The sequence below is a fragment of the Oncorhynchus masou genome, chromosome 29 (assembly GCF_036934945.1).
Source record: "Oncorhynchus masou masou isolate Uvic2021 chromosome 29, UVic_Omas_1.1, whole genome shotgun sequence".
NCBI lineage: Eukaryota > Metazoa > Chordata > Actinopteri > Salmoniformes > Salmonidae > Oncorhynchus > Oncorhynchus masou.
Window position 1 is genome coordinate 1786989 of NC_088240.1, and position 15899 is coordinate 1802887.

Here is a 15899-nt window from a genome sequence, read left to right on the forward strand (position 1 = left end):
AGGGTACCATTTACCAACACCTCATTCAATAGTAGACTACCATTTATCAATAGCTCATTCAGTAGTATGGTACCATTTACCAATAGTTTGTTCAGTAAAGACTACCATTTACCAATAGCTCAATAGGATAGTACCATTTGCCAATAGCTCAATAGTAGACTACCATTCATCAATAGCAAGTTGGTCTGCGCATGCTCTGAGGATGCGGCTAGGTATGCCGTCTGGGCCGGCAGCCTTGCGAGGGTTAACACGTTTAAATGTTTTACTCACGTTGGCTATAGTGAAGGAGAGCCCACAGGTTTTGTTAGCTGGCAGTGTCAATGGCACTGTATTGTCCTCAAAGCGAGCAGAGAAGTTGTTTAGTTTGTCTGGGAGCAAGACGTCGGTGTCCGCGACGGGGCTGGTTTTCTTTTTGTAGTCCGTGATTGACTGTAGACCCTGGCACATACGTCTCGTGTCTGAGCCGTTGATTTGCGACTGCTTTGTTTCTATACTGACGCTTAGCTTGTTTGATTGCCTTGTGGAGGGAATAGCTACACTGTTTGTATTCGGTCATGTTTCCGGTCGTCTTGCCCTGATTAAAAACAGTGGTTCGTGCTTTTAGTTTTGTGTGAATTCTGCCATCAATTCACGGTTTCTAGTTGGGGAATGTTTTAATAGACGCTGTGGGGACAACATCGATGCCCTTCAACTCACTCACCGAATCAGCGTATACATCAATGTTGTTGTCTGAGGCAATCTGGAACATATCCCAGTCCACGTGATCGAAGCAATCTGGAAGCGTGGAATCAGATTGGTTGGACCAGCGTTGAACAGACCTGAGCACGGGCGTTTCCTGTTTTAGTTTCTGTCTATAGGCTGGGAGCAACAAAATGGAGTCGTGGTCAGATTTTCCGAAAGGAGGGAGGGCTTTGTATGCGTCGTGGAAGTTAGAGTAGCAACGATCCAGAATGCTGTTAGCCCGGGTCACTCATTCGATATGCTGATAAAATTTGTTTTCAGATTAGCTTTGTTTAAACTCCCAGCTACAATAAATGCAGCCTCATGATATGTGGTTTCTAGTTTACATAGAGTCCAGTGAAGTTGTTTCAGGGCCGTCGAGGTGTCTGCTTGGGGGGATGTACATGGCTGTGATTATTATCAAGGAGAATTCTCTTGGAAGATAATGCGGTCAGCATTTGATCGTAAGGAACTCTAAGTCAGGTGACGAAAAGGATTTGAGTTCCTGTACAGTATGTTGTTATGATCACACCACGACTCGTTAATCATAAGGCATACAGACTACTGTTCAGTCGTGTAGTCGGGTGCCACAAAGAGGGACTTATGAAAATTGCAATTGGCTCAGAACAGGGTAACACGGCTGAGCCTTGGACGTACACAGAGAGTTAACATTAATAATATGCATGTAAATCTCTCCTGGCTCAAAGTGGAGGAGAGATTGACTTGATCACTACTTGTATTTATGAGAGGTATTGACATGTTGAAAGCACCAAGCTGTCTGTTTGAACTACTAGCACACAGCTCAGACACCTATGCATACCCCACAAGACATGACACCAGAGGTCTCTTCACAGTCTCCAAGTCCAGAACAGACTATGGGAGGTGCACAGTACTACATAGAGCCATGACTACATGGAAATCTATTCCACATAAAGTAACTCATGCAAGGAGTAAAATTAGATTTAAAAACATAAAAATACACATTCTGGAACAGCGGGGACTGTGAAGAGACACACGCATACACACACACACACACACACATTACACACACACACACACACACATTACACACACACACACACACATACACACACACACACACACACATACACACCCACATGATCCTGAAAAAATATAAATACATCGACAAATTGGAGCAGATCGAGAGCTTCAAGTTCATCAGTGTCCACATCATGTACGCTTCCCGGGTGGCGCAGTGGTCTAAGGCACTGCACCGCAATGCTAGCTGCTAGCTATTGAATGAGGTGTTGGTAAATGGCAGTCTACTATTGAATTCAGCAATGCTAGCTGTGCCACTAGAGATCCTGGTTTGAGTCCAGACTCTGTCGCAGCCGGTCCCGACTGGGAGACCAATGGGGCGGTGCACAATTGTACCAGCATTGTCCAAGTTAAGGGAGGGTTTGGCCGACAAGGATGTTCTTGTCGCACCTAGCGACTCCTGTGCTGGATCGGGCGCAATGCATGCTGACAAGATCGCCAGGTGTCCGGTGTTTCCTCCGACACACTGGTGAAGCTGGCTTCCGGGTTAAGCGGGCATTGTGTCAAGAAGCGGCTCGGCTGGGTTGTGTTTCGGAGGACGCACGGCTCCTGACCTTCACCTCTCCCAAGTCCGTACGGGAGTTGCAGCGATGAGACAAGACTGTAACTAAGCTCAGCAAAAAAAGAAATGTCCTCTCACTGTCAACTGCGCTTATATTTAGCAAACTCAACGTGCAAATATTTGTATGAACATAACAGATTCAACAACTGAGACATAAACTGAACAAGTTCCACAGACATGTGACTAACAGAAATGGAATAATGTGTCCCTGAACAAAGGGGGGATCAAAGTCAAAAGTAACAGTCAGTATCTGGTGTGGCCACCAGCTGTATTAAGTACTGCAGTGCATTTCCTCATTGACTGCACCAGATTTGCCAGTTCTTGCTGTGAGATGTTAACCCACTCTTCCACCAAGGCACCTGCAAGTTCCCGGACATTTCTGGGGGGAATAGCCCTAGCCCTCACCCGCCGATCCAACAGGTCCCAGACGTGTTCAATGGGATTGAGATCCAGGCTCTTCGCTGGCCATGGCAGAACACTGACATTTCTGTCTTGCAGGAAATCACGAACAGAACGAGCAGTATGGCTGGTGGCATTGTCATGCTGGAGGGTCATGTCAGGATGAGCCTGCAGGAAAGGTACCACATGAGGGAGGAGGATGTCTTCCCTGTAACGCACAGCGTTGAGATTGTCTGCAATGACAACAAGCTCAGTCCGATGATGCTGTGACACACCGCCCCAGACCATGACGGACCCTCCACATCGATTCCGCTTCAGAGTACAGGCCTCAGTGTAATGCTCATTCCTTCGACGATAAACTCGAATCCGACTATCACCCCTGGTGAGACAAAACCGCGACTCGTCAGTGAAGAGCACTTTTTTCCAGTCCTGTCTGGTCCAGCGACGGTGAGTTTGTGCCCATAGGCTACGTTGTTGCCGGTGATGTCTGGTGAGGGCCTGCCTTACAACAGGCCTACAAGCCCTCAGTCCCTCAGTCCAGCCTGTCTCAACCTATTACGGATAGTCTGAGCACTGATGGAGGGATTGTGCGTAACTGGTGTAACTCGGGCAGTTGTTGTTGCCATCTTGTACCTGTCCTGCATGTTCGGATGTACCGATCCTGTGCAGGTGTTGTTACACGTGGTCTGCCGCTGCGAGGACGATCAGCTGTCCGTCCTGTCTCCTTGTCGTGCTGTCTCAGGCATGTTAGGCGTCAGTACGGACATTGCACTTTATTGTCCTGGCCACATATGCAGTCATGCCTAAGGCACATTCACTCAGATGAGCAGGAACCCTGGGCATCTTCCTTTTGGTGTTTTTCAGAGTCAGTAGAAAGGCCTCTTTAGTGTCCTAAGTTTTCATAACTGTGACCTTAATTGCCTACCGTCTGTAAGCTGTTAGTGTCTTAACGACTGTTCCACAGGTGCATGTTCATTAATTGTTTATGGTTCATTGAACAAGCATGGGAAACAGTGTTTAAACACTTTACAATGAAGATCTATGAAGTTATTTGAATTTTTACGAATTATCTTTGAAAGACTGGGTTCTGAAAAAGGGACCCAAGTTTACCGATTGGATACCACGAAATTGGGGAGAAAAGGGGAAAAATAAATAAAAGCAACATAAATAAAGGACCTACCATGGTTCACACACACCAACATAGTTGTGAAGAGGGCATGACAATTCCTCTTCCCCCTCAGGAGGCTGAAAAGATTCAACATGGGCTCTCAGATCCTCAAAAAGTTCTACAGCTGCACCATTGAGATCTAGACTGGCTGCATCACCACCTGGTATGGCAACTGCTTGGCATCCGACCACAAGGCACTACAGAGGGTAGTGCATACGACCTAGTACATAATTGGGGCCGAGCTCCCTGCCATCCAGGACCTCTATATCAGACGAGTCAATTCTCAGGTCTGGTCATATACACATGTACGGTAAAGTAACCTTACTATAGCATCTGTAACATCTACTGTTAAGGATCACACCCTTTTTTAAAATGTTCACCCAAAATGACATACCCAAATCTAACTGCGTGTAGCTCAGGACCTGAAGCAAGGATATGCATATTCTTGGTACCATTTGAAAGGAAACACTTTGAAGTTTGTGGAAATGTGAAATGGATGTAGGAGAATATGACACATTAGATCTGGTAAAAGATAATACAAAGAAAAAACACGTGTTTTTAAATCTTTGAAATGCAAGAGAGGCAATAATGTACTATTCCATAGTATTATTTCACAGTAATAGCTGCTGTACATTGGACAGTGCAGTTAGATTAACAATAATTTAATATTTCTGCCAATATCAGATATGTCTATGTCCTGGGAAATGTTCTTGTTACTTACAACCTGCTAATCACATTAGCCTACATTAGCTCAACCGTCCCGAGGGTGAACACCGATCCTGTAGAGGTTAAAGAAATTCAGGCTGATGCGACAGAAGAGAAAACTGTACAGTATATGATACCTGGAAGACTAATGCTGGGACGGTGGCTTGATCAGCCCGGAACCGTGAGGAACACCAAACTTTACAGTTGATTTGTCAGAGGACAAACCATCCACAGAGACCAACTGGTATCTTTCCAACAGATAAGATCTAAACCAGGCCAGAACTTGTCCTGCAGACCAATTTAGGTTTCCAATCTCTCCAAAATAATGTGGTGATCGATGGTATCAAAAGCAGCACTAAGGTCTAGGAGCACGAGGACAGATGCAGAGCCTCAGTCTGACGCCATTAAAAGGTAATTTAAAACCTTCACGAGTGCAGTCTCAGTGCTATGATGGGGTCTAAAACTAGACTGAAGCGTTTCATATACATGGTTTGTGTTCAGGAAGGCAGTGAGTTGCTGTGCAACAGATTTTTCTACAGTTTTTGAGAGGAATGGAAGATTTGATATCGACCGATAGTTTATTATATTTTCTGGGTCAAGGTTTGGCTTTTTCAAGAGCAAGAGAGGCTTTATTACTGCCACTTTTAGTGAGTTTGGTACACATCCGGTGGATAGAGAGACGTTTATTATGTCCAACATAGGAGGGCCAAGCACAGGAAGCAGCTCTTTCAGTAGTTTAGTTGGAATAGGGTCCAGTATGCAGCTTGAAGGTTTAGAGGCCAAGACTATTTTCGTCAATGTGTCAAGAGATAGAGTATTAAAAAACGTGTGTCTCTCTTGAACCTCGGTCCTGGCAGAGTTGTGCAGATTCAGGATAACTGAGCTTTGGAGGAATACGCAGATTTATAGAGGAGTCCGTAATTTGCTTTCTAATGATCATGATCTTTTCCTCAAAGAAGTTTATGAATTTATCACTGCTGAAGTGAAAGCCATCCTCTATGGGGGAATGCTGCTTTTTAGTTAGCTTTGCAACAGTATCAAAATTAAATTTGGTATTGTTCTAATTCTCTTCAATTGAGTTAGGATGATCGAGCAGCAGTGAGGGCTCTTCGGTACTGCACGGTACTGTCTTTCCAAGCTAGTAGGAAGACTTCCAGATTGGTGGAGCAGCAGTAAGGGCTCTTCGGTACTGCACGGTACTGTCCTTCCAAGCTAGTCGGAAAACTTTCAGATTGGTGTGGCGCCATTTCAGTTCCAATTTTCTGGAAGCTTGCTTCAGGTTTATTTTCTGTATACCAGGGAGCTAGTCTCTTATGACAAATGTTTTTTGTTTTTAGGGGTGTGACTGCATCTAGGGTATTACACAAGGTTAAATTTAGTTTCTCAAGTTAGGTGGTTAACCAATTGTTGTACTCTGACATCCTTGGGTAGGTGGAGGGAGTCTGGAAGGGCATCTAGGAATCTTTGGGTTGCCCAAGAATTTATAGCACAGCTTTTGATGATCCTTGGTTGGGGTCTGAACAGAATATTTGTTGCAATTGCACTGGGCACTGGGCTCTCTAGTGTGGTTCTGTTGTTTCAGTAGCTTCCTCTCCTCGGGGCACTGGGCTCTCTATCAAATGGAAAGGTTAACTGCACCCTCTTCAGGGATTCATCGGCACTTGTGAACTCAATTCTCTGTGTTCCAATTTTTCAGGACTTTTATTTCCATGACTGATCAAAACTCTTGTCCTTCTGCAGCAAATGTATGGTGCAGACATATGGTGATCAATATGTTTGGAACAACAAATTACAATTAAATCGGTATAGAATTGTGAGAATCACAATATATATCGTATCGCCACCAAAGTATCGTGATAATATTGCATCATTAGGTCCTTAGCGATTCCCAGCCGTACTGTGTAACATACCTAGTACACTAGACGATGTTGTATCTACTTGACTACACTATCTATTACGCTATTTGGTCTACACTGAGTTTACAGAACATTAGGAACACCTGCTCTTTCCATGACATAGACTGACCAGGTGAATTCAGGTGAAAGCTATGATCCCTTGTTGATGTCACCTGTTAAATCCACTTCAATAAGTGTAGATAAAGAGGAGGAGACAGGTTAAAGAAGGATTTTTAAGCCTTGAGACAATTAAGACATGGGTTGTGTATGTGTGCCATTCAGAGAGTGACTGGGCAAGACAGTCACTCCTGTGTGTATCAAGAATGGTCCACCACCCAAAGGACATCCAGCCAACTTGACACAAATGTATGTTTTGTGATCTTATTTGACCTGTTATTCAGTGTGTGTGCCAGATCACTGACACCTACAGTATAATCAGAACACTGAGCATGAGAATTACCATTCTGGTAGTATTCTTGTATATTTGTTGCTTCAGCAAGTCTGTCTGTAAAAGACGTGTTTAGAATAGTGATAGTCCTCAAATTAGAAATGTGACTTAATATCATTGTGATTCTATTTTGATACAGATGGCAACAATGTCAAATAAAAACCTTCAAGAGTTTAACACAAATTATCTGATTTTATTTAGTTAAATATCAATACAATTAAGTTTTAAATAATTATAAATTATTTATGAACAAACAGCAAAGTTTAAGTCTAGATGGTACTTTATCTTATACGGTAGTAATTTTTATACAACAGTTGATTCAACTAATTACTAGAGTAAATATTAACAACCGCTAAAACAGATCCACAGTGCATAACAACAACAAAGAGTTGTGTTGAAGTCCTTTGCATATTTCTAGAAATAACCAAACATGAAATGGAACTCATGTACAGTAACGTGGAAGAATCTCAGGATGCATCCAAATGGTGCCCTATTGCCCTAGAACACTACATGGCCCTGGGCAAAAGTAGTGCACTATATAGGGAATAGGGTTCCATTTGAAGCATACATTAAGTTTTACAGTAAGATGTGCTAGAAGTTAAAGGAGAAAGGGAAGGAGTCCCCAGCCCCTGATCCCTTCTCTCTGCTGGTTGACGGTTGACCAGGACTCTTAGAGCTGAAGGGGAACTCAAATCCATCTTCTGACTTCTCCGACTCTGGCCGGGCAAACAGGAAGCCTTCAACAACATACATATTGCTATTACACAGAGGAAGAATCACATCAGGGTCTGTATTTATAAAATGTATAGGATCAGTTTCCCCCTGTCCATTCATTTTCATTTTAAAGGCAAAACTGATCCTAGATCAGCACTCCAACTAAAAAATAATCACTTTTGAAAGGTATAATTTATTACTAGCAGACAGAATTTCCCACCTGATGGCGATCTGGATCCTGACGGTTTCTAAGACGACAAAAATAAAAAGGTAATAAATTAGCCAAGTTCCACATTTTGTCTGATACTGACACGACAGAGAATAACATATAACAGAACATATATTGGTACCTTTTCACTGCTGAAATATGAGCTGCTGAAGGGGAAAGGAGGCTCCTACAATGAAACACAATATTAGAGTTTAATATAAAGAGTTATTGATGGATGGGTCATCATTGTAAAAAGTGTTTTTGATGTTCCCTCACTTCCTCCTGGCCTGAGCCCAGTTCAAAGCCACAGTGGAAGCCAGAGAAGTCGGGGGTGGTGGGGCTAGGAGCTGAGCTCATGGAGAACAGGAAGCCTGGGGATTTCACTGTGGATCCGTCTAGCTGACTAGGTGACCCACTGTGGCTACTGCTGGAGATATTACATCAGACTCATTCATTTACATAAGTAAGTAAGCATTTATATACAACTGGGAGGTCTGCATCTCAAATGGCACCCTTTCCCCTCCATACAGTCGTGTCCAAAAGTTTTGAGAATGACACAAATATTAATTTTCACAAAGTTTGCTGCTTCAGTGTCTTTAGATATTTCTGTCAGATGTTACAATGGAATAATGAAGTATAATTACAAGCATTTCATAACTGTCAAAGGCTTTTATTGACAATTACATGAAGTTGATGCAAAGAGTCAATATTTGCAGTGTTGACCCTTCTTTTTCAAACCCTCTGCACTTCGCCCTGGCATGCTGTCAATTAACTTCTGGGCCACATCCTGACTGATGGCAGCCCATTCTTGCATAATCCGTGCTTGGAGTTTGTCAGAATTTGTGGGTTTTTGTTTGTCCACCCGCCTCTTGAGGATTTACCACAATTTTTCAATGGGATTAAGATCTGGGGAGTTTCCTGGCCATGGACCCAAAATATCAATGTTTTGTTCCCCGAGCCACATACCGTAATTTCTGGACTATTAAGCGCACCTGAATATAAACCGCACCCACTGAATTATTAAAAAATATGTATTTTGTACCTAAATAAGTCGCACATGTCTATAAGCCGCAGGTGCCTACCGGTACATTGAAACAAATTAACTTTACACAGCCTTTAAACGAAACACGGCTTGTAACAAAAATAAATAGGCTTTAACGATACACGGCTTGTAACAAAAATTAAACAGTAGCCTACCAAGAAAGTCATTGGTCACTATCTTCCTCCTCCTGTGCACTGAAACCACTGAAGTCATCTCCTTCGGTGTCGGAGTTGAATAGCCTCAGAATTGCTTCATCCGATGTTGGATCTCTGCCCTCTTCAACACGCAGCAGTCCAGCCTTTCGAAACCCGTTGATGATAGTGGATTTTTTGACAATGCTCCACGCTGTCAGCAGCTCTATTTCCTTTTCCAACAGCCAGATCGATCACCTTCAACTTGAAAGCTGCATCACATGCATTTCTCCGTGTCTTTGCCATGATGAGGGTGACAAAATGACTACCGTAATCAGAATGATGGGAAGTTTGAGCTCGATTTACATCACATTATGTGACGGTGCTCAGTTTCTGGCGGCATGAATCTTGTGAAAGCGGGAAAAATCCATAAATTAGCCGCGTCATTGTATAAACCGCAAGGTTCAAAGTGTGGGAATAAAGTAGCGGCTTATAGTCCGGAAATTACGGTAGTTGTCACTTTGGCATTATAGCAAGGTGCTCCATCATGCTGGAAAAGGCATTGCTCGTCACCAAACTGTTCCTGGATGGTTGGGAGAAGTTGCTCTCAGAGGATGTGTTGGTACCATTCTTTATTCATGGCTGTGTTCTTAGGCAAAATTGTAAGTGAGCCCACTCCCTTTGCTGAGAAGCAACCCCACACATGAATGGTCTCAGGATGCTTTACTGTTGGAATGACACAGGACTGATGGTAGTGCTCACCAAGTTTTTTTCCGGATGCCCCAAACAATCGGAAAGGGGATTCATCAGAGAAAATGACTTTACCCCTGTCCTCAGCAGTCCAATTCCTGTACCTTTTGCAGAATATCAGTCTGTCCCTGATGTTTTTCCTGGAGAGAAGTGGATTCTTTGCTGCCCTTCTTGACACCAGGCCATCCTCCAAAAGTCTTCGCCTCACTGTGCGTGCAGATGCACTCACACCTGCCTGTTGCCATTCCTGAGCAAGCTCTGTACTGGTGGTGCCCTGATCCCACAGCTGAATCAACTTTAGGAGACGTTCTGGCGCTTGCTGGACTTTCTTGGGCGCCCTGAAGCCTTCTTCACAACAATTGAACCGCTCTCCTTGAAATTCTTGATGATCCTATAAATGGTTGATTTAGGTGCAATCTTACTGGCAGCAATAATGACTGCACATGTTTCCTTGCAGGTAACCATTGATGACAGAGGAAGAACAATGATTCTAAGCATCACCCTTCTTTTGAAGCTTCCAGTTTGTTATTCAAACTCAACCAGCATGACAGAGTGATCTCCAGCCTTGTCCTCATCAACACTCACACCTGTGTTAACGAGAGAAACACTGACATGATGTCAGCTGGTCCTTTTGTGGCAGGGCTGAAATGCAGTGGAAATGTTTTTTGGGGGATTCAGTTCATTTACATGGGGAGAGGGATTTTGCAATTAATTGCAATTCATCTGATCACTCTTCATAACATTCTGGAGTATATGCAAATTGACATCATACAAACTGAGACAGCAGACTCAAAAATGTATATTTGTGTCATTCTCAAAACTTTTGGCCATGACTGTAGTGTACTACTTTTCAGCAGAGCCCAGGGTGCACTACTTTTGACCTAGGCCCTGGGTGCCATCTCAGACCCAGCCTAGGATAACATCTGTTTTAACTATGCATGTCTTACTTCAGGGAGAAGGTTGGGGTGCTGGACACAGCTTTCATTCTAGCAGGAGTCTGAGGAGAGAATGCTGCTCCCATCCCTTCATTCTCCTCCGCCTCAGTAATGAGGGGTGTAGGCTGTTCGTCTCCTCCCTCAGTCCCCCTCTCCTTCACCTCCTCCATCCCCACTGTACTGGAGGTGTTCAGACACTCCTTCTATAAAGAGTCAAACAGATGTTACATAGAATATTTACATTCGGAAAGTATTCAGACCCCTTCACTTTTTTGTTACGTTATAACCTTATTCTAAAATAGATTACATTGTTTTCCCCTCTCATCAATCTACACACAATGCCCCATAATGACAAAGCAAAAACCAGTTTTTTTTTAAATGTTTGCGAATGTATAAAAGTATAAAAAAACTGAAATATCACAAGTCTTCTTGAGTATGACGTTACAAGCTTGGCACACCTGTATTTGTGGAGTTTCTCCCATTCTTCTCTGCAGATCCTCTCAAGCTGTCAGGTTGGATGGGGAGCATTGCTACACAGCTATTTTCAGGACTCTCCAGAGATGTTTGATTGGCTTTAAGTCCGGGCTGTGGCTGGGCCACTCATGGACACTCAGAGACTTGTCCTGAAGCCACTCCTCCGTTGTCTTGGCTGTGTGTTTAGTGTCGTTGTCCTGTTGAAACGTGAAATTTTGCCTCATTCTGAGATCCTGAGGGCTCTGGAGCAGGTTTTCATCAAGGATCTCTCTGTACTTTGCTCAGTTCATCTTTCCTTCAAGCCTGACTAGTCTGCCTGCCACTGAAAAACATTCCCACAGAATGATGCTGCCACCACCATGCTTCACAGTAGGGATGGTGCCAGGTTTCCTCCAGACGTGACGCTTGTCTTTCAGGCCAAAGAGTTCAATCTTGGTTTCATCAGATGAGAGAATGTTGTTTCTCATGGTCTGAGAGTCTGTTAGGTGACTTTTGGCTAACTCTAAGCGGGCTGTCATGTGCCTTTTACTGAGAAGTGGCTTCCATCTGGTCACTCTAGTATAAAGGCCTGATTGGTGGAGTGCTGGAGAGATGGTTGTCCTTCTGGAAAGTTCATCCCATCTCCAATGAGGAACTCTAGAGCTCTGTCAGAGTGACCATTAGGTTCTTGGTCAGCTCCATGTCCAAGGCCCTTCTCCTCTGATTGCTCAGTTTGGCTGGACGGCCAGCTCTAGGAAGAGTCTTGGTGGTTCCGAACTTCTTCCTTTTAAGAATGATGGAGGCCACTGTGTTCTTGGAGACCTTCAATGCTGCAGCAATGTTTTGGTACCCTTCCCCAGATCTGTGCTTCGACACAATCCTGTCTCGGAGCTCTACGGACAATTCCTTTGACCTCATGGCTTGGTTTTTGCTCTGACATGCACTATCAACTGTGTGACCTTATATAGACAGGTGTATGTCTTTCCAAATCATGTCCAATCAATTTAATTTAAGTTCAAGGATGATCAATGGAAACAGGATGGACCTGAGCTCAATTTCGATAAATAAGGTATTTCTGTTTTTCATTTTTAATAGATTAGAAAACATTTCTAAAAACCTGCTTTTGCTTTGTCATTATGGGGTAGTGTGTGTATATTGATGAGGAAAACATTCCATTTAATACATTTAAGAATAAGGCTGTAAGGTTACAAAATGTGGAAAAAGTGAAGGGGTCTGAATACTTTCAGAATGCACTGTATAACAAGAGCGTTACGTGGCCTCCTAAATGGCACCCTATTCCTTACATAGTGCACTACTTTTAACCAGAGCCTTGGGCACTGATCAAAAGTAGTGCAGAGTACACTTTAAGGGAATAGGGAGCCATTTGGGACGCACAACTGTATGCCGTATATAACAGAATCATGAATCTACAGAACAGTGCTTCATCAGTGTCCTGTCACTGAATAGGTCTGTGTCCATGTTCTCTTCTAACTGATGCTGATGTTACTTGGAGTGTGATTTTACAGCAGTACAACGTTGTTGAATACTGATATTATTATATTCTAATAATAAAGAGCAGACCTGTTCCTCTAGTAAACTTCCCTCCTCCTGGTCTGAAGCATGTATTCCATCTGGAGGACGGATTTAAAACATTTTACCACCAGAATCATTTTAAACTGGAAATGGGCCCACAAAGTGAAAGCCCAGAAATGAAGCATTGAAGATCCTAACCATTGAAGATCCTAAACATTGAAGATCCTAAACATTGAAGATCTGGGTAAGACCACAGGTCACATGTGAAGTCCTCCATTGAAGATCCTAACAATTGAATTCCTAAACTAAGATGAAGATCCTCCATTGAAGATCCTACCTGAAACATTGATCCTAACCATGAAGATCCATGGCCATCCTGAAATCCTAGGACCATTGAAGATGACTGACCACTCTTGAAGATGAACTGATCCCATTGATCCAAACATTGAAATCCTAACCATTGAAGATCCTAAACATTGAAGATCCTACCCATTGCCTCTGGGTATGACCACAGGTCACAGTGTGTGTCTCCTTGTGATGGAGGGTGAGCAACGGTCTTCTCTAGATGTTCTTCAATTCCCTCTCCGTGTTTCTCATGGCCATCCTGCAAAAGGACCAGAGGAAGATGACTGACCACTCTTGTCTAGACTGAACTGAGTCCCAGCATCCAGGCTAAAGATACCTTAGGCTTGGAGAGATGGGAGGAGGAGAGAGATACTTGAGAGAGATAGGTGAAGGAGAGAGATAGCTACCTGGGAGAGATAGGAGGAGGAGAGATATATACCTGGGAGAGATAGGAGGTTGGAGATGGCTACCTGGGAGAAATGGAGGGAGGAAAAAGATAGATACCTGGGAGGAGGATGAGAGAGATAGATACCTGGGATAGATGGGAGGAGGATGAGAGAGAGAGATGCCTGGGAGAGATAGGAGGAGGATGAGAGAGATAGATACCTGGGAGAGATAGGAGGAGGAGAGAGATAGATACCTGGGAGAGATGGAGGAGGAGGAGAGAGATAGATACCTGGGAGAGATGGGAGGAGGAGAGAGATAGATACCTGGGAGAGATGGAGGGAGGAGGAGAGAGATAGATACCTGGGAGAGATGGAGGGAGGAGAGAGATAGATACCTGGGAGAGATGGAGGGAGGAGAGAGATAGATACCTGGGATAGATGGGAGGAGGATGAGAGAGAGAGATGCCTGGGAGAGATAGGAGGAGGAGGAGAGAGATAGATACCTGGGAAACATGGAGGGAGGAGAGAGATAGATACCTGGGAGAGATGGGAGGAGGAGAGAGATAGATACCTGGGAAACATGGAGGAGGAGGAGAGAGATAGATACCTGGGAAACATGGAGGGAGGAGAGAGATAGATACCTGGGAAACATGGAGGGAGGAGAGAGATAGATACCTGGGAGAGATGGAGGGAGGAGAGAGATAGATACCTGGGAAACATGGAGGGAGGAGAGAGATAGATACCTGGGAAACATGGAGGGAGGAGGAGATATATACCTGGGAAACATGGAGGGAGGAGGAGATATATACCTGGGAAACATGGAGGGAGGAGGAGATATATACCTGGGAAACATGGAGGGAGGAGAGAGATAGATACCTGGGAGAGATGGAGGGAGGAGGAGATATATATATATATATACCTGGGAAACATGGAGGGAGGAGATGTCTAGTGGAGACTGATGGTCATCCTCAGTCTGAGCCGATGACTGTCTGTGAGACTCTGCTGCCGTCAATAGACCAGAGATGCTGGACAGAAAAGTTGAGAAATGCTCACCTTATCTGACACTCTTTCAGAGGCAATAAGGACACTCCTGACCTATAAAACCACTCATCAAAATCTAGAACTGACCCTTAACTTAACCCTAACCAATTCTGAAATTAAATATCTGGGGTGAGCTCTTTTACCATATGCTACTCCAAATATTGCAATACCTGATATAATCATTTTGGGCTGGTAATGACTATATCATTCCAGACTACAATGGTTAATATTTTATACGATATTATAATCACATTCTCATTAAATAATCTTTGTGTGGTGAAAAAATAAGGCTTAGTTAATTTATTTAGACTTCATTTACCGTATTGATACAGCCTAACAAATAAAACTGTTCAAATAAAGTATGGTCTTGAACATCACAATATACCTTCTTGCACTTCCCGACATATTGTCAATGTCAAATATCACGATATTCAATTTCATCATATATCGGCTCAACCCTAATCGTTTTGCATGTCAGTGAGTTTCGGTTGACATTAGCCGTGCAAAAGGATACCTTTCCAATGGGTTTTCGATGGACAATGTTTGACCTGAGGGAAGAAAGAAATAAGCTTGTATCAAACCAAAGACACAGGATATTCAGTGGACTAAAACGTGTTAGTTACCTAGTAGAGGATATTGGTTACCATTTGGTTACCGAGTACAGTGTTTCTGACTTGCCTAGTTAAATACATTTAAAAAAATCTAGTTTCCCAACTCCAGTCCTCCGGTACAGCCAGCAGCACAACGGGCAAAGTCACCTGATTGGGGTTTGGGGTGGCAGGTAGCCTAGTGGTTAGAGCATTGGGCCAGTGACCGAAAGGTTGCAAGATCAAATCCCCAAGCTGACAGGGTAAAAATCTGTCATTCTAACCCTGAACTAGGCAGTTAACCCACTGTTCCTAGGCCTTCATTGTAAATATAAATTTGTTCTTAACTGACTTGCTTAGTTAAATAAAGATGAAATATAGTAATCCAGGGCTTGATGACTGGTTGACAAGTTGAGTCAGGTGTGTATACTGTAAGGAATCATTGTCCCAGTAGTTACCTAGTAGATCCTGCAGAGCCTTCTCTTTGGCTGTTATCTGGTCCTCACAAACTTTAATCCTGCTTTCCAGCTCTTCTTTTCCTGACTGAATCATCAGCAGCTGCTTGGCCAGAGGGTTCTGGCAGTAACTCTCTTTGTGCTGCTGGAAAACCTTCCTGTAGCGCTCTATTCTCTCCTGGTACACTTTCCTACAGCAGACACATTGGAGGCCAAAGTATAACTGATTCAGTGTTACGGGTTGTCTAATAATTCTGTGCTTTTTCACTGTAAATGACCATGATGTGAATGTTAAGAAAAAATGTAGGCCTACATGTCTTGATTACAGTTGTCTCGTCTCCTCTCCAATTCAGCCTGCAGCGT

At 43.5% G+C, this 15899-nt stretch overlaps 1 long non-coding RNA gene across 1 annotated transcript; it reads right to left on the reverse strand.

The window, feature by feature from the left end:
* Positions 1-14418: 14418 nt before the first annotated feature.
* Positions 14419-15615, reverse strand: LOC135521086 (uncharacterized). Its single transcript, XR_010452486.1, has 3 exons — positions 15540-15615; positions 15009-15042; positions 14419-14478 (listed from the first exon to the last, which is right to left on the reverse strand). It is a non-coding gene; the product is annotated as an uncharacterized LOC135521086 (long non-coding RNA).
* Positions 15616-15899: the final 284 nt, after the last annotated feature.